Raw genomic sequence first — 19,901 nt, forward strand, 5'->3', positions numbered from 1 at the left:
TTCAGCCACAGAGGAGCATTCCCCTTGTAACTCAGTACCATTCAGGACTGGAGCAACTGAATTACATTCTCCACCAGGGTTTCAACTACCTCTCGTCATACACTGAAATACGAAATGTTCTGCTCACAATCCTTTCCACCCTTCCCACCGAACCTACAAAATATACTCTTCAATCTCTACACAACACCTGCTCCCAAACCCTTACCTCGCAGCTCATATCCTTGTAATAGACCTACATGCATGATATGTCCCACACATCCTCCTACCACGCCTTATCCCAGTCCAGTCACGAACATCACCTATCCCACAAAGGCAGGGCTACCTGTGAAACCAGTCATGTGATCTACAAGCTAAGCTGCATCCACTGTGCTGCATTCTGCGTGGGCATGATCGCCAACAAGCTGTCTATCCACATGAATGGCCACCAACAAACTGTGGCCAAGGAATAAATGGACCACCCTGTAGCTGTGTATGCTGCCAAATATGAAATTCTTCATTTCAGTGACTGCTTCACAGCCTGTGCCATATGGATCCTTCCCCCCAACACTAGCTTTTCTGAATTGCAGAGGTCGGAACTCTCCCTGCAGTTTATCCCATGTTCGCATAACCCTCCTGGCCTCAACCTTCGTTAGTCATTTTGCTCACCCATTTAGGCCCTCCCCTGTTCCCAATCCAGCACTACACAACCCTTTATTCCATCAATGCATCCAGTCTGTTTACTTCTCTCCTTTTCCACTCCCCCCCCCCCCCCCCCCCTCCTCCGTGCCCTCCATCTAACCTCCCGACTGTGCTTAGCTGCCCTACCCTCTCTCCATCTCATCCCTGCAGGCTCCCCAGCAGCACTTCACTGTCCCCCACCCCTACCCTGCTATCCTTCCCCTTCCCTACCCCACCCCCCCTTGCCCCCACCCAGTTGCCTCTCCCATCAGGCACTGCTGCTGCTGCTGCTCGTAGTCTGTCTTCAGCTGTCAGAGACTGTGGTAATGTATGTGTGTGTGTGGGGGCGGGGGGGTCTGTCCTCTAATTTTGACAGAGGTCTTGTTCACTGAAAGCTTATTTTGTGACAGTCTTTTTTTTGCTCTACATATCTGCAACTCAGCATCTCCACTGTATAGTGAATAGCAACTATCCTTTTCATAATATTGTTACATTATATCCTGGATTTTCCATTGTTTGAACTTACAATATTGTTTGGGTAAGAATAGAAAGCACATGATGCGAGCTACAGTCCAAGGTAGATATTGAGTCAGTGACAGCTTATGTAGATCTCAAATGCAATTAGTCAGATTTTAGGATTTGATATGATTTGTTGTACCATTAACTGTTTCAAGAAGCTGGAGGCTCATTATCAGATGGAGGTGTTTCTTGTAAAAACTAGTGTACTATGTGTGTGTGTGTGTGTGTGTGTGTGTGTGTGTGTGTGTGTGTGTGTGTGTGGATGTGGGTGTGGGTGTGGATGGGTGGGTGAATGGATAAGTGGGTAGGTGTGTGCATGCATGCGTGAATATGGTTACAATGTACATTATCTGACTGAATTTGTCATGGATTCCATGAGGCAGTGCAGTCACCACAACATCATGACATTAGCATCTAGCTGCTCGAAGTCCAGAAAGTAATGTTTCTGTAAAACCTCCATCCAGTGATGATGAGCCTTTAGGGTCTCAAAAACTAGTTAATTATACAAATTCACAGTATCACTGTTACTCACTCCACAAGACAAATCAAATAAATCTGAAATTTAATCAAGGGCGGGTCTAGACAAAGTGAGCAAGGCCTTACTCATAAAGCAGTTTTATCAAAATAGCAGCGACAGTGACACTACTCTTCGTGAGTATTGACACATTAAAGAAATATGAAGAGGTCATCTTTCCACACTGGTGTTTAAGAGCATGATTTGGAAGTTCAAATTGACTGATGATTTGGAAATTTCTTGTGGGAGAGGGTGACAGCCAATTGCACCACAAATTGTTGAAGAAGTTACTGTCTCCATGACTGAGGAATGCTGGATTCAATGTGTGATCTAGCAGTGCACAAGTTGCATCATGATCGATGAACATTCCAAAGTCCACCATTGTTTCAGGCAGCAGTAGACCAATATCTAGTGCTGTTCAAAGTTGTCATGGCTGTAGATGGTTGGCACATTGAGCAATGTTTGTAACTTGGAACATAAACAAGGAATGCTGTTAAAAAATGTTACCCTCTCATGTGGAAATTAAAATGCATTTCTTTCAATGGTTTATTTGATTTTTTCCTTCCCCCAGATGTCCTTAAAAATGTTTCTACAACATTTCATTGTCCTATGTCGATTTGTTTGTCATGGCAGCCCTCTCAAGCAGTGAAAGTTTAATTATAACCACTCTGTACAATGCTGTACCTACTTGTGAGAATGGGGGATTATTCCCATTATAATAGGCTCTTGGTGGTCATTCATAGTCATTAAGCAGAGAAATAAGTAAGGATTTTAGTTTACAGACATAGCATACAATAATCAGCTTTATCCAGGAGTACTCATAATGCAGATGGAGATGTCTTGGCTGAGAGACTGGTATCTGTGATTCCTGAAAACACTGGATCCTGAGTGTGATGCAGGTGGTGTTGGTGGCTTTCATTTGGGTAGAGAAGATCTAGAAAAGAAATTGAGGAAAAATATTTTGTGGTCACATGAGCTTTGTGAAGGTTGCACTTGATTGAGCTGTTGGTGTGAGTTGGACTTTGACCACGGCCCTGTCGAGGAGGCAGTTGATGAGCATGGTCACCCCTTTTTGGTGGCCCTGAAAGGCACCACTGCCCATATGTCATCCCAAGGGGAATAATGATGGCGGGGAGACTGCTGGAGTGGACATGCATGATTGGAGGGATAGGCAGTAGAGAGCTGGGATTATTGTGTAGTTCTTCTGCTGGGCTTGGCCTGTCCTGTGATGTGGAGCGATAGGAGGTGAAAAACGAGATAAATGCCTCATCAATACCAGTGCAAATTTGCCTTCTGGGTTTTAAAGGCGTGGATGAACTTTGCCACCAGGCATTTAGAACCCAAATTGAACAATGCCATAGGAATTAAATTGATGCCATTTTCTTCAAAAAATTATTGTGATTCTGCCAATGTGAAGTGAGACCTGTTGTCTGCTACTACAATTTCTGATAATCATTCAGTGAAGAAAATGTGTAATAGGCTTGTATTGTTATTGCTAATTAAGTTGATTGCATCTGTGACATACAGGGAAATTTGATCACAGCATTAACCAGGATCAACCAATAGGAGCCAAGAAAAGGCCTGGTGAAATCCACATGAATCTGGGACCAAGGGGTCATTGCTTTGGGCCATGGGAAATATCAGTATGCCAGGGTTGTCCGTTCTGGCATGTCAGGCAAACTGCAATCATTTGTTTGATGTCTTTGTCTAGGCCCTTCAAAAAAAGTGTAGTTTGGTCAGTCTTTTGGTGATGATCATGCCCAGTGATTCTGGTAGAGTGATGTCAGTACCTGCCATTGGAGAGCGCATTGTATCATGACCCTCATGTGACTGTTGTCTCTGACCAGCAAGAGGATACTATCGAGCATAGAAAATTCATGCTTACGGCACCCTGTACGCCTGAACCACAGAATGCTGGATGAGTTTGCGATCCACTGGCCACTGGCATTTCACATACTTGAGGACATCATCAAGGTCATGATCCTCTGGTCACCTCCTGCCGTGGTTATGGTATCTATAGGCAAATGTGTGAAGGCAGCCTCTGACTCTGACTCCATATGGAAGCAGCACTCCAATGCAGCATCAAAGTTGGGATTCTACCCCACCAGGAGATTGGATGATGTGTCTATGTTCATATGCTTTGTTGTTGAATGGTACTGAACAATGTAGCAGTATCCAAGGAGAAATAGTGCTCTTTGTTGCAGGCCCTTGTCAGTCTTGGTAGGTATGTTAGCATGAGAGTTAAGCAATGGCAGAAGTGGGTTATTATCTGTTAAAAGAACAAAATGCAGACATGCATATAGTCATGAAACTTTTTGAGAACAAATATAATGACCAAAACCGTTTTTCCATTTGCCTGTAATTGCAAGTGTCAGAGTTTTTGAGGCAAATGCAGTTGGGCATTCCACCCTTTTGACTTTGTGAGGAAGAATGGCTCCAAAACAATTGCCTGATACTTCTGCTGCACAAATCAGTAACTTTGTAGGGTCATAAGCCACAAGGAATGTTGGCAGGAGGAGTGCCAGTTACTGTATAAGGCCAAAAATCCCTTGTCTCAAGTAGAGAATCAATGCCATTTAACATTTTTGCAAAGTAGCTAATGGAGCGACTCGCCAATTGCCACTGCATGGGAAATGAATTTCCAGTAGTAGTTTAGCTGATTAAACAGTTATTTTAGTTGTTTGGTAGCCTTTGGAACTGACAGTTTTTTTATTGCTTCTGCATGGTATGAAGCACCAAAAACAAACCCTAGATGTTCAGCTTTTGGCACAAAAAAAAGAACATTTGTCTTTGCTACACTTCATGTTGGCTTGTTGGAGAATGCTGAATAAAGCTTCAAAATTTGCTGCAAGGTACTTCACATTTCTACCAGTGACAAGGATGTCATCAAGATAACAAGCTGTGTCCAGAACTCCTTCCATCAGGTGTTTCAAATATCATTGAAATATTGCTGGAGCACTAGCGATGCCAAACAGCAGATGATTGTATTAGAAAATTCGAAATCTGGTATGAATAACTGAGATGTGCCTGGAGGCTTCATCCAAAGGTAGTTGTAAAAGGACCTCACTTAAGTCAGTTTTTGCAAATAGTGTGCCACTGTCAAGTTTTGCCACATCTTTTATCTTTGGGACAGGATAGGCATCAATGATAGTTTGTGCATTGTATTGTTTCCTAAAAAATGCCACAAATTCGTGAAGGTCAGTCTTGTTTTCTGACTCCCGCAATAGGAGTATCCCACTGTCTTTGACTCCTGGGGATCAGGATTTCTTCTTCTTGCAGTCATAGCTTGAGGTGAAGCTTATTCTATAATATGAAATGGACATTTTTGGGCTTAAAAAACATAGACATCACTAAGGGCTTCAAGGTGATGTGTGCTTCAGAGTTAGTGATGCAGGTTGCCTGATGGTATAAAACTGAGGTATATTTCAAAAAAAGTTTCATGATGATAAGTACAAGGCACAAAAGATGAGATGCAGTTTATTGAATCGTCGACTTCAGGATCCAAAACATTAAAGACATCTAAATTCAAGTTGTTTGTGGCTCTCGTTAAGTCAATGAGAAGAATACTAGGCAACAGGGATACTGCTTTAGACTTAATTTGAGCTCAGAATTGGTCCTTCATCTCAGCGGTGTTATTGCTGTATCTCTTCATTTGTTTTGTGATGGTTTGGAGTGATAGTAAACCGAGGTGCCTATAGATGTCCCAGTTCATGATGGTGGTGGAGGAGATAGTATCTATTTGAAAGGTGATAGGGACAGTGTTGATTACCATCTATAATTCTAACAATCAATTGGAGATGGGCAGAATGGCCTGCATGTGGATGACATCCAGGCCTTGCACGTAGTCCACTTCATCTAAGTTAGACTCCAGTGTGTTTCGATCAGCACTATCAACGTTCATTTTAAATGTGGACTTTGAAACCTCTGCCTTATGTCCAGTTTTACCACAGGCTTTGCACTTCACACTGTGAAAGTAGCACTGCTGGTGGTGATGCATTTTGAAACAATTTGAGGTGTGACACCTTATAGCACTCCTGTCTAGATCCTGTGTATTTGGAAAATTTCTCATGCATGCACAGTGACAGATGGTCTGAAGCGGTTTCAGTCGATATGTAGTTCTAATTTTCATCTGCTAGAGGAAAGTAGTGCACAGAGACATTCAAGAAACAGGTCAAGAGAATGTTTTCTTGAATTGTTCTGTTCATTTCTTAAAAGCTTTTTTGTTTATTTATGTTTGTACAGTTTTGTATATGCTTTTAGTAGTGTGAATGATGTGTGAATGTGGTATAAAGTAAATATGTGGATCATTGTTCTACTGATGAATGTTGTATGATGGGGAATTTTGCATCATAATATGTTAAGTAAGTTTATGGTAAAAGGAAAGGTAATTTGAGTGCAAATGAAAGTAGTTAATAGCATAAAGTATAAACAAAATATCAGAATGTTAAATATTTATTTTGGGAAAAAGTACAGTTCGAAAGTGTGTTATTTGTTGATTGGTTAGTCATAAAAGTGCAGACTAAAGTGGGAGAATAATGTTTTTCTATTGACCTTAAAGAAAACTGACCCATGAGAATGGAGTATTCTTCATGTGTCTTTTCTCTTGGAGTATCAAATGCTTACAGCAGTCTAAAGGAGATGGAGCACAGCCATTCAATGGGACGGTCATGTGTAGCATGAGCTCCAAAGGAAGTTATAATTTGCCAGTTTTAGTTGTGTTACATGTTCCAGAAGTGTTTTAAAGTGAAGGCATATTTATTATGGTGTGTTTGTTAGAAAGTATGGATTTTTTAACTGATTTTGTGTGTGAATAAAGACAATAATTCTGCATGGCATATTGAGCAGATCAGTGAATAAAAACTTTAGTGCATTAGACACCGATAAACTTAATAGTATGGCGAGCATTTTCATTTAAGAACAATCCGTGCTTAGTAGCTGTTCAGATTTCAGGAAATACATTACCATAAACTTGCTGACGTGAATGAAAGACTTTGTGTGTGACTGTATTAAGATTAGCATGAGCTTGGCACTGAACTTGTAAATTATCAAGGTTCAGAATATACTGAAGTTTTGGCACTATTTCCACTTTTCATTCAAAATTAAGAGCTTTTACTGATTCTTCCAATAGTTACATTGTATGCAGCCTAGTGAGAGTTGCAGTATGGCAGGTTTCTGCTCAGCTTTCCTACCGCCGATCTGCTGCAATCAGTTCACAGGTAGGTGCAGGTAATGGATGAAAGAAACCGCACCACTGCAAATTGCTTCATAACAGTAACTTCTTGTTGTGTTGTGTCGGTGACCTGCGTCTTTTTTTTTTAGAGGGAGACTTGGCTGATGTAAACATTAGCTTTGAGAGATGGGACTGAGTTTCGGTCTTGGGTGTGAGGTGGGTGGCAAATGCCTTTGATGGGTCTAGCAGGGTCACTGAGGACTGGACTGAGTGCTCAAAAGCCCAAGTGAGTGGAAGGCAAGTTGCTAAAGATGGGACATTTAATTTGAGAGCTCATTTCTGAGCCCCTCATCTGGGAAATGAACTAGAATCATATCCCTAACCAGCAGTTGAGCATATGACTGTCTGCACTTAGCACTGGAGCACTGAAAATGGTGACACAGGGTAAGTCCCTGCAGTTGAACTCTTCACTCCTGGTAGAACTGTTCATTCCATTTGTGATGACTGAACAATTTTTGCCTGGAAGCTGCCACACAAACTTACAAATCAAAATATTGTAACAAAAATGTTTTCAAATGTTCATAGGTAAAGGCATGTAGTTCTGCTTCTGGATTTAACTGCTGCAAGAAGCAATAGACATCAGCTCTTGCCTAAACCAATAGAAAAGCATATTACTGGGTATCTCTTGAGATACCTTGGGTGATGAAATGCTGTTCTAGATGGGAGGTGTGGTGGGCTCATGGTTCTGCTTTCCTCTCAAATATTGGGAACAGTAGTGGCAACACCCTGAATACCTGGAGTCAATGTGAGACACTCTGTTGGAAACTTTGGGTGATTATTGATTGTTGATGCCATCTTTTCCAACATCAGTTGCTGTGCCTGTCACATGTTTTGCAAAAGTGATAGTACTTAGTAAGTCATGTCTGTTGTGGCTGTCTACATACTGAGAGAGAAATCTGATGTAAGCACACTATGTGTGTGGGGAAGACTCATTACCAAGCAAAGTGATACATGCTGAGCTAGGTGCAGAAGAACATACACTTAAGTAAGAAACAATAGGTTCAATAGTAACAACATAAAGTCACTCTTTTTCATCCTGAAGCATTAATTAACAAGAACCCAAAATAATGTATCATTGAAAGTAACTGTCTCAGTTTAACCTTACTGGTAGGATAAGTAATAGCTAGACAGTTTACCTAGAATGTCTAGTTCACTGAGTATCTGATGAAGTCTATATCTTAAGGACCAGAAGGTAAGACCACAGTTTGTGAGTACAGTCGCAATAATAAAGCTAGATACCAAATTCTGCAAGGCTGAGTGTTGAAAGGCCAAGTCTCAGCATAGCAAGGATGAAGACTGTTGGATACTCTGTATAGCTCCTGGGGCAACATTCCTTAGTTGGCAATCTGGCGTTTACTACCAGATGGCATAAGTACCAGCTGGCAGCTGAATTGGTTTTGGATTGTTTGGAGTCACGTGATGTGGCAGAATCAGATAAGTCCACACTAGCTGCACCTCATAGGAATGATGCTTCTGCTGCGCACCAACAAGGCTAGTGCCCTGAGCCACAATGGTGACATCTTGAATTGTCCTCAGTAACATGTTTGATGTTGCTGTATGGATGTACTTTGTTCGGGCACTCATGTTGCTGGATACACATTTATAAGAATACGTGGACACTATTATTCTTCTGCATTGTGATTCCCCTTATTTACATGAACAGATGCCGTATTGCAAATGAGATTGAATCTTATGAAATTATTAACTGATAAATTAATTAGTACATAAAAATTAAGGTTGCAAAATTATGTAGTCAGAGTCCGAAATCTAACATTAGTTTCAATGATATCTGCTGTGGAAAATGGTACTGATCCAGTACTTCCAGTTTAATTGTTGCAGAAGATAATTAGTTTTATATAGTTTAAAATACTTTCCTGTAAAGTGGGAATGTTTTATTTTCAAATGGTGTAGACAGCTTTCTCCAAATATAAGTACTAACTCATTGGATTTTTCATGTAAGTAACTATATTGCTAACTTCAGTTAACTTTAGTGAAAAAGTCTGGTTTTTTTGGGTGTAGTAAAAAATATCAGATCGAAAAAAATTTACCTGTTTTGACACAGAATCAATCTGCTGGAGAGCTGAGAGTCCAAACAACTTGTAGAAAAGAGCATAGTGCAAACACATTACAACCAGTTTGTGCTACTGAATAAACTAAGCAACAGAAAACAGAACATGGCGTGAAGCAAAGGCCATGTCTGAGGTAGTTGATGTCTGCATACAAACTGCTGGGCTGGGCTATTACCTCTGGCCGGTAAATGACAGGGTCAGTGGGTCTGCCGACGCAATGCTTTATGCATGCCCTCCATAACAGCGTTCTGCACTATTCTGTTGTGATACCAATGCCAGCTCATCTGTATCCATCTCAGTATCTGCTAGTGGTGATATTGAATATGCAGTTGTCCCTAACATCAATAGCACATATATTTTCTGCAATAGAATCAAAAATGTAATGAAGAAAAATGTATCCACTGCACCCCTTGGATGGCACTATGTAGTAATGTGCTATGGTGAAACAAGCTTAAGAGAATGTGTGAAATAACTGCAAATTACCAAATTTTGTCACATTAACAGGTCTGGTAATCAGGGCACAAGAGTATCATTGTTGCTAGACAATGTCCATTGATTATCGAGGTGATGTGTTACAGAGTAGATTTAGCATGTTGGAAAAGCAAATTTAGAACTAGGGTGAAAATACACCCCAGTGTATCTAGACATGATTATGATATCCCAGAAGTTGTTTGCATAGCACCAAGTCAAGGTACTACCAGCTGGGACATTCTGGACATTATGGAATGACTAGAAACCTGTGGTGAGCAGTGGGTGCAGTAGGCAGGGGGGGGGGGGGGGGGGGATGTGTTGGTTGGAACATGTGAGGTGTGCTGGACTCCATGTACACGACTCATACATGTTGCGGAAGAGAGGAGAATAAGGAGGCATATGTGTTGCTGCACCAGGCTTCCATCTTGCAGCTAATGTGAGCAGGGAGCACTTGACTGCTGAACCAATTCACAATATTGTGTTTTTGATTTATCTACTATATGGAGAATTCATATCAGAAGTTCAGGGTAGGACAACAAGTGGGGATACATAGTTGTAAAAGAATGAGATAGACCAACATGTGATTCACCTTCACCTGCCTGCAACAGCAGTAGTATGACACCATCATGCAGGTTCATGTGTTCATTAGCACTTACTGGTGCATGATAAAGGATGCAACCGTTCACCCCAAAGGCCTTTGGACAGTGCCATTCAACGAAGTCCTATTGGGTAGTGAGATAACTCTGATAAGCAAGACGATGATGATCAAACCCTTGTTTCCATTTATTTAAAGTTATAATTCTATTTAGGGACAAAATTTACTCTCTCAGTTCATCCTGGAGATGGAAAGTGGAGATAGGAAATTCTACACATGACACTGCATAACTCCAGGCACTGATATCCTTTCCACATTGACCACAAATTATGTTATACTAAATAGAACAATGGAAAATCCAGGATGGAATGTAACAATATTATGAGAAGGAAAGTTGTTACTCACCATGTAGAAGAGATGCTGAGTTGCAGATAGGCACAACAAAAAGACTCTCACAATTAAAGTTTTCAGCCATTAAGGCTTTTGTCAACAATAGACTCACACACACACACACACACACACACACATACACACACACACACACACACAAGCCGTGTGGGTGAGTTGCATTTGTTTGAGCGTGTCAGTCTGTGTGTGTGTGTGTGTGTGTGTGTGTGTGTGTGTGCATATATGAGTCTATTGTTGATGAAGGCCTTAAATTTCCGAAAGCTTTAATTGTGAGAGTCTTTTTGTTGTGCCTATCTGCAACTCAGCATATCCACTATATGGTGAGTAGCAACTTTCCTTCTCATAATATTATTATGCTAAATAATCATTATATAGAATGGTGCGGATTGATGATGTGGCTGTATGCAGTTATCAGCCACACATATGTTTTTGCAGGGTGTTGGCTGACTCATATGACTGCCACAGTACCTACCCGCATGATAGTCGACCATTATAGTGGGCAGGGAGACGTCAGGCAAGGCGGGCAGAAAGATGTCACTGGAAACTCAGCCCCCATGTTATCACAACAGGAACTTTGTTTATGAGTGTTTAAATTCCTACATGGCTGATACACAATGCCACATTGCATCTAGAGATAGACTCATTTGAGCTAAAGGAGATGGAGAATAGTGATCAGTTTAGTGACAGAACTAGACCAAGATTTCAGACAAATGTTTGGAAAGGGGGATGTTCAGTTATGTGACAATGAAGCATAGGGGTGTTTGAAACATCACTCTGGAGGTGGAGGATTCTTTCTCTTCTGGACACACTTTGCAATGTTAGCTCTGTCCCATAGTGGTTCAGCACATATGACAGGCAAATGTGGTGCACCTTGCCAGTGATTAGGTTTCAGTCTACTGCGCCACGAATAAGTAAAGGTGTGGATTTGGGAATTCTTGTAAATTTTGTGCAGCTATGGCTAGAAGGTAGTAGTTAAGCGATTGACTGGCTCATCAGAAGGCAGGCTCGGGCAATGTTGATATTTTGCAAACTTTCTTGCAAGGCAGGTTTACGATGCCACTTGTAGGCTGGAAGGCATGGCCAGGCAGGCACTGTATACAAGTGTGAAGTAATCAGGGCAGCATGGGGCACTGACATGGTGTGAAGAACCTGTATGTTTACAACAGCACCTAGTGACTTTTGTGTAGGGGCCCAAGTGGGCTGAAGAAAGCTGACATAATTATTTAAAGAGCTCTCCATTTGTCCCCACCAGAGGAACTACATCAGAGGCATAGAGGAAAGGCACATGAATAAGTGAGCCCAGAGGCTCAAATCAGGCAGTTGTGTGGCCATTCTGCCCATGTGCAGAACAGGAGAGAATGCAGGCCAACTATGATAACCTTTTGGTGATGGATATTGGCAACCAACCATCCCACTGAATCTACCTCCAACCTCTGCTGCACATATGCATCATAGCTGTGGCAAGACCCCTTGGAGCTATAATGGTGTGAGGGGCGAGAACGCTTCTGGCCTCCACCCTCTGGGTGGCATCGTCCAGTGGACTGCAAGGTGCCGTTTGCAGGGCTGGAGCTGAGGTGAGAACTCACAGCATCCCAGGTGCAAAGTTGTGGTTGAGGGAGCTGTCAGTCATGTTCCGGGCCATGGGCACAGCTAACACATGCAGCGGCCACTTAGCCATGGCATGAACAGGAGTGTTATTTCTGCAACACTGGGTGACCAGATGCTGGCACTACAGATTTCGGCATTGGCACTGACCCACACATGCATGCTGTGTGGTGCCATCACCAAGTTCAGCAGATGGTCCATTGTGTTCCTTTGATGTAATAAAGTTAACAACACACTTGCCTGTGTTTCTCTGCACACTTCGGTGTGGGTCACCTGTCTCTCCCAGATCACAGTTCTCAGTCATTCTGACATATTAAAACCCTTCAGCTCAGGGGGATTGTAACCATTTGGTGTCAGGAAGTGGTTTCTTCAATATCCAATGCAGTACATTGTGTTAGAAAGTATTCGCTGATGTCCAACAGTATATTTTGGTTAGTGAGTTGGTTTAAGTGAGTGGTAAGTGAGACAGTGGCACTTGATGTAGGTACCAGCTCAGCACAAGGCAGTGCAGTGAGTCTAAGGTTTACTTATATTATTTTTTGTTTGCTCTCATTGTCAGAGTTAGTTGTATGAGCTAGGATATGAGATCCTTAGAGTTACTTTGTGTAGGGGTAATGTTGGACATGATAATTTAGTGCCAGTGAGGTGTTCATATTGCAATTTGTCTGGGCACTGGTTGCCATGAACCAGAATTGTAGCTGCTGTGTATTTGTATGTTGGCATATTGGTCATCTGTCGATGCTGTGATGGAGAAATTAATTTGTGCTTACATTTTTTTGTATAGTTAAATGGTAGTTTGTGTTCTGTCTTTCTTTTTCTTTTTTTTTTTTTTAAAAAAAGAAAGAAAAAGAAAAATCAGTTGAATTATGGTGGAAGTAGAGTACACAAAATGGTGGAAACATGTGCTACTACCTCAGATGCAGTTGCTGATTTAATTTGGCAAATGGAAGGCATTAACAGAGCAGTTTGAGAGCATGAAGAAGAGAAATTTCAAACTTAATTGTGAGTTAGAGGCTTGTAAAGAGAGTCAAGTTCAGCCACAATGAGAGTCACAGGGGAGTAAGTCTGGACTGAGTGTGCCTTCTGTTCCATATGTCGTGGCAGTGCTTGCACTGATTAATCCCTTCTTGGGCAAGGCAATGGTGTGAGCCTACGGAATATCAGAGCCTACGGAATATCAGACCAGCTGTGTGGCTGGATTGAAGAGTTTTTAGCAAACAGAACACAGCATGTTGTTATCAATGGAGAGACGTCTACAGACGTTAAAGTAACCTCTGGCGTGCCACAGGGGAGTGTTATGGGACCATTGCTTTTCACAATATATATAAATGACCTAGTAGATAGTGTGGGAAGTCCCATGCGGCTTTTCGCGGATGATGCTGTAGTATACAGAGAAGTTGCAGCATTAGAAAATTGTAGCGAAATGTAGGAAGATCTGCAGCGGATAGGCACTTGGTGCAGGGAGTATCAACTGACCCTTAACATAGACAAATGTAATGTATTGCGAATACATAGAAAGAAGGATCCTTTATTGTATGATTATATGATAGCGGAACAAACACTGGTAGCAGTTACTTCTGTAAAATATCTGGGAGTATGCGTGCGGAACGATTTGAAGTGGAACGATCATATAAAATTAATTGTTGGTAAGGCGGGTACCAGGTTGAGATTCATTGGGAGAGTCCTTAGAAAATGTAGTCCATCAACAAAGGAGGTGGCTTACAAAACACTCGTTCGACCTATACTTGAGTATTGCTCATCAGTGTGGGATCCGTACCAGATCGGGTTGACAGAGGAGATAGAGAAGATCCAAAGAAGAGCGGCACGTTTCATCACAGGGTTATTTGGTAACCGTGATAGCGTTACGGAGATGTTTAACAAACTCAAGTGGCAGACTCTGCAAGAGAGGCGCTCTGCATCGCGGTGTAGCTTGCTCGCCAGGTTTCGAGAGGGTGCGTTTCTGGATGAGGTATCGAATATATTGCTTCCCCCTACTTATACCTCCCGAGGAGATCACGAATGTAAAATTAGAGAGATTAGAGCACGCACGGAGGCTTTCAGACAGTCGTTCTTCCCGCGAACCATACGCGACTGGAACAGGAAAGGGAGGTAATGACAGTGGCACGTAAAGTGCCCTCCGCCACACACCGTTGGGTGGCTTGCGGAGTATAAATGTAGATGTAGATGTAGATGTGACAGTTTTCATTAATGATGTTAGGGACACTGCGGAAGCACGTGGGTGGTCAGATGAAATAACCCTTTATGTTGCTAATATTCATTTGGCAGGGGACACCAAAGCATATTTTGTCTACCACAGGACATTAAGTAAAGCACATACATTCCAGGCACTGGATTGTACCAGGTGTATCAAAAGCAGAACAGTGCATGATTGTTTTTGGAGAAATTAAGTACAATGTCGACGCAGGATAATGAGTCTGAGGATTCCATAAGCTAAATGCAAGGGCATGTGTACAGATCCAGAATGCAGAAGCTAATAGAGTGCTATTACAGGAGGCAGAAATTAGAGCATTGGATGTTTTTTGTGTGGTGTATCTGCTGAAATGTCATGGAGGGCACTTATGGAGAACCCAGAGGACTTCCAGGCAGCTCTTAGGATCGCAACAGAGGAAGTGCCTACATAGCAGAGAGTGGACCACCACAAGTCACTTCTGAACTCAAGTGTTATAGATGTGGTTGGGAGTGGTATGTAAGGAAGCAGTGTAAGCAGCCAGAGTGCTTTACGTGAGGCATATTGGGCCACTGGGCATTTGAGTGTAGATGTAGGAAGGGTGGAAAGCACCAGGCAAGGGAAGCAGACATTAAATGCAAATGGGATTGCTTCAACCATTGGAACACAGTTCTGATAGACCGTAATACGGCACAAGTTAGTGCACAGATGAAATGTAGCATAGTGAGTGACAGGAAACAGAGATCTGTGGTGGACACTGATGCAGATGTGTCCGTTATCAGTCTGGACCTCATGGGAAAGAGGAGACTGGAGTCACCACAGTATAGTTTACATGAGGTTGGCAATAATAGTGTGGAATTGGGTACAGCAGAACTGGAGTTTTTGGTCAGAAAATCTAAGTTCGTTGCACAGATGGAGATGCTGCCATCCATAGGTGAAGGTTGTTCAGTGATTCTTGGGCTAGACTTTCTTGTCAAACCTCATGCTAAGATTGAATGTTTGCAACACATAGTGGAACTTAATGGGACTTAGTTTCAGCTGGAGGAAACAGTTGCAACTGAGACAATGGTGCATGGTTCACTTATATGGAGGTGAGACCATCTAAGCTGCATACATTTTCAGTAAAGATCGATCAGCAGGATAAAATACCATCAGGTATGGGAAAGATAGTGTGCATTTCAGTAGATACCGATTTTCTGTGGGTTTCAGTAGATACCGATTTTCTGAGGCAAACGTTATATGTGGTTGAACCGCTCTTAAGCATCGAAGAGTTGGATAGTTTGCATTGTTTCTTCTGCTGGATTTTAGTGTTGGTGAGTGATGTTAATGGGGGACAGATAATTCTGGTTAATGTGGATTACTTTGGCACAGGGGAGGTAAATCTGCCAAAGGGTATAATAATAGCCACTCTGTAAATCTTGGAGGATGAGGACTTCGAGAGGTCAAACATAGAGGGAAGCCACAAACAAACCATCTGTATGAAAGTGTTACAAGGGAAAGTAAGTTATTTGGAGGGCAGAGATCAAATGGCTATGGAGAACTTGTTGTTGAGGTTTAATGATTTATTTTGTGCGAACGGAGGGTTCCCAGCAATCCTGCTGACACAACATGACACACCAACAAGGGATGGTGCACCTGTTTATACGAAGCCATACCATATAACAAAGCAGCTACAGCCAATGGTAGAAGAATTTATTGAACAACAATTGCAGAATGGTATCATAAAACCAAGTGACAGATGGAGCGCAAAAATTGTCATCATGCCAAAGAAGTCGGCAGATGTGACACAGAAATACAGATTTTGCTGTGACTGTAGATATTTAAATGTGCAAACCATTTCAGATTCTTCTCCAATTCCAAACATCATGGAAATTTAGGATAATCTGGGTCAGTGTCGGTTCTTGACAAAAGTGGACCTCAGGAGTGGATACCATCATTTGAAGGTGGTGCCTGAAGATAGGTACAAAAACAGTATTTACCATCCCAGCAGGACATTTTCAATACAAATGATACCATTTGGACTAAAGAACACATTGGCAACTTTTAAGCAGTTGTTAGATGGGGTACTGAGAGGATTAAAGCCAAGAACTTGATCTCGATGACATAATTGTGTATTCAGAGGATTTATTAGAGCTTGTGAGATGTTTGGAGGATGCCTTTAGTAGACTATGAATTGTATGTATGACGTTAATTGTGGACAAGTTTCAGTTTTTGCAAACTCAAGTGAACTATCTGGGGCATGTGATTAGTGAGCATGGTGTATAGACTGAGTCTCACAGATGTCGTTCAAAGTTATCCAATACCAGAAACAACTGAGCAGGTACAGTCGTTTATTATCCTCTGTAATTGTCGTAAATGCTTTGTGAAGGTTTTTGTGAGAATAGCCAGACCCTTGGACAAGATACTAAAGAAGGGGATGAGATTCAATTGGTTGCATGAATGTGAGGAGCCATTTGAAAAATTGAATGAAATATTAGTTTCAAATCCAGTATTGGTTTTTCCAGATTTTGAGAAAGAGTTGATCCTTTTGTGTGATGCTTCAAATGAGGCAGACAGTTGGGCTTTGGGACAGATCATAGGTCAGGAACATCTGATAGCTTAGGCTTCAAGGCAGTTAAACAAGGCGGAGTGTAACTACTCAACCAAGGAGAAAGAGGCGATGGTGGTCGTATATGGTATTACATATTTTCAGTGTTATCTGTACGGTGACAAATTTAACATCGTGACACACCAAGATCATTGATGCTGTTGCTTGATTTGAAAGATTCATCTAGTAGATTAACTCAGGGCACTTAAACTTAGTGAATTGGCATTTGAGGTAATCCATAAGCCAGGGAGATCTCATGCAAATGTAGATTCATTAAGTTGTGGAGTAGCAATGTTAAGTACACTAGGGAAGAGTGTTGAAGAGTGGCAATGGGCACAGGCAAGGGGTAAGGAAGGCCAGGTGTGGTGTAAGTCACATCCATATTTCATTATGCACGAGGGTTTGTTGTGTAGAACAACAAGGTGTGGACCATGTGTGGTGGTTCCAGAGGGTTTTCGGAAGGAAGTTCTGCAATGAGCTCATGACCATATGTTGTCAGTTCATGGTGGGCGACATGCAACAGACAGACGTGTAGCAAAGCAGTTTTAATGGAGGAACAGGAAGCGTGATGTGGAACAGTATGTTAAGGACTGTGTGCCATGCACACAGAGGGCCAACATGATGCATCATAAAGTGCCACTGCAAAGGTTACCAGAGGTGTCCAGTCCTTTTTCTGTGGTACGGTTGAATGTCCTCAGGCCATTAATAAAACACAAGCAGGAAATAGGTATGTTCTCACTATTATCTATCATTTTTCATGATTTTTGGCAATGAGATGATGCCAGACCAATGAGGTAGTACTGTATATTAATGTTTGGTGTACCTGAGTCCATAATTACAAACCAAGGCACAAATTTTGTCTCAGATTTAATGAAATAAATATGCTGCGTGTTGCGTGTACGGAAGTTACAGATGAGTCTGTTTCATCTGCAGACAAATGGGAGAATGGAACACGTGCATAAGACAATTGCAGAGATTTTGAGCTATTACGTAGGTTCCAAGCTCAACAGTTGGGTCGCCGGTGTACCTTATGTACAGTGTGCTTATAATTCGAAGGTTCAGACTGCAGTGGGCTAGTCGTCATTTTCGGTGGTGTTTGGCAGGAAAATGCCATCCCCCTTTGATGTTTTGATTCCCAAACTAGGACCAGATGGTGAGTTGGTGAGGAAGTTTGCCAGAAACAAAGTACTTGGTGTGATAAACCTTTTGCATTTCCTTTATGTGTTTGTCTTCTTTAAAAGAGAGAAGATGAAACGGTAGCCCATCATAGAGCCTATGCCTACCGTCATGTATTTTTTGACTTTCAGTTGTTAAAAAACAGAGGATTTTTTCTTGTACCAGTAGGAGGAAGAAAGGATTCACGCTCAGCTAGTGAACTTTCAGTTGTTAAAAAACAGAGGATTTTTTCTTGTACCAGTAGGAGGAAGAAAGGATTCGCACTCAGCTAGTGAACGAGTGGGAAGCATGCCATTTTTAGCGAGTAATTGTAGACTGCCATTTTGGGGTCACTATGAATAAGTGAGGAGTATGTATTTCATATATGCACTGTTTAGAAAAATACAGTATTGTTTTATTAACAGAAAGGTCGTGTGAGTTGTTATTTCAAATAGTACAATAATTACAAGAACTGAAGCCCACCTGTGTACTTTGGAAAATTACGAAGATCCGATAAGCTTAATGGGAACACGGTCAAGACTTCAAAGGTGAACACGGTGATCAAATGTAGCATTATAAAGAATGGTAAGCACAAATCTACAGCGGAGAAAGAAACTACTTTGCCCTACAAAATAATATGAACTAATACGAACTTATTTCCAGGCATAGCTCAGCTTATTGTGCTTGTCATTCATGCTGAAAAATTAATCTCATTAATTCAATACATTTTAAAAAGCCATGCATTTCAACATTTTATTATCATCTATTCCATTATTTTATTACATTATACTGGGACCATACCAGGTTGTGGAAATGACCTCGCCAGTGAACATGAACATACAGTTCCATACAAAAATGTCTGTTTACACGTCAGTTGCATAAAACCATTCAAAGGAATGGTAGAGGGGATACCACAGTTATCGGCAACCAAGAAGGAGGTGAAATTTACAAAGGGTAAAAAGTAGTAACCTGGGATTGCTGAGAAATGTAAGGTGCATGATGTACCGTATAGGTTATGGTCGCATATGTAAGTTGTATAATTCAAATTTGTGTTTTTGTTTTTGGTTTAGTACATCAAGAGGTATGTATTTTTATTGCCATAAGGAAATTTGTTGTATTTTGTATGAAGTTATTAGTTTTTATGTCATTGTTACTGATATTATTTTTGTGGATTGTACATCTTCAGAAGCAGGGAGGAGGTGATAGAGTAATTCATGATCTGACCAGATGGCCAAGTACGGACTGATATGCAGACATGTAAAGCGAGCTTGTGTCTGGGGGAAAGTAAATGGGACAAGTTATGGGAAGGCACTTCTGCCAGCCTGAACGTGCTACCAGAGTGTGGGTACACATTAGTTATACTCCATTTTCATGTTGGAGACTGTATGGTTGAAGTACTACGAAGAAGGCAGACTGGCAGGGTTGAGAAAACTCAAGCTTCAGGAAAGCAGAGTGATCATTAAGGGCACAATTTGTGAGGTAGTTGGGCTGGACTTTCATCTTCTGGCTATGCTTACAGGCTCAACTATTATGACATTGTCGCAGACTATGTTGTATTGGCCAGAAGGATCTCTGAGGGTATTACCTGTTCAAAATTTAACATATTTAAATGACGTACACAATTCAGAGCTTTTGCAGTCCTTGGACAGATTAATAGAGTCCCAGCAAGGGGGAGTTTCAATGGAACAAATGTGGCAGCATGTACACCATCATTTCTTGGAAGAACAGACGCACAAAGCATTAGTGGTGAGCATATTGGCCACCAGTTGTGGTGTGTTTCTTGCAGGCTTTTGTGTAATGTATTTCTGGCTAAGATGCAAGAGGGCACAGGCTGTGGATATGCCAACATACCAGTTGCTAGTAGAATGGTTGACTGGCATTGGTCAGGGAAGCAATTTGTTTT

At 41.6% G+C, this 19,901-nt stretch overlaps 1 protein-coding gene across 1 annotated transcript in view; it reads left to right on the plus strand.

Moving 5' to 3' along the window:
• Positions 1-19,901, plus strand: part of LOC126474385 (cytosolic carboxypeptidase Nna1) — a 325,956-nt gene that overhangs the window by 106,974 nt on the left and 199,081 nt on the right. The gene's annotated exons all lie outside the window — the stretch shown is intronic.

The sequence above is a fragment of the Schistocerca serialis genome, chromosome 4, assembly GCF_023864345.2.
Source record: "Schistocerca serialis cubense isolate TAMUIC-IGC-003099 chromosome 4, iqSchSeri2.2, whole genome shotgun sequence".
Classification (NCBI taxonomy): Eukaryota; Metazoa; Arthropoda; class Insecta; order Orthoptera; family Acrididae; genus Schistocerca; species Schistocerca serialis.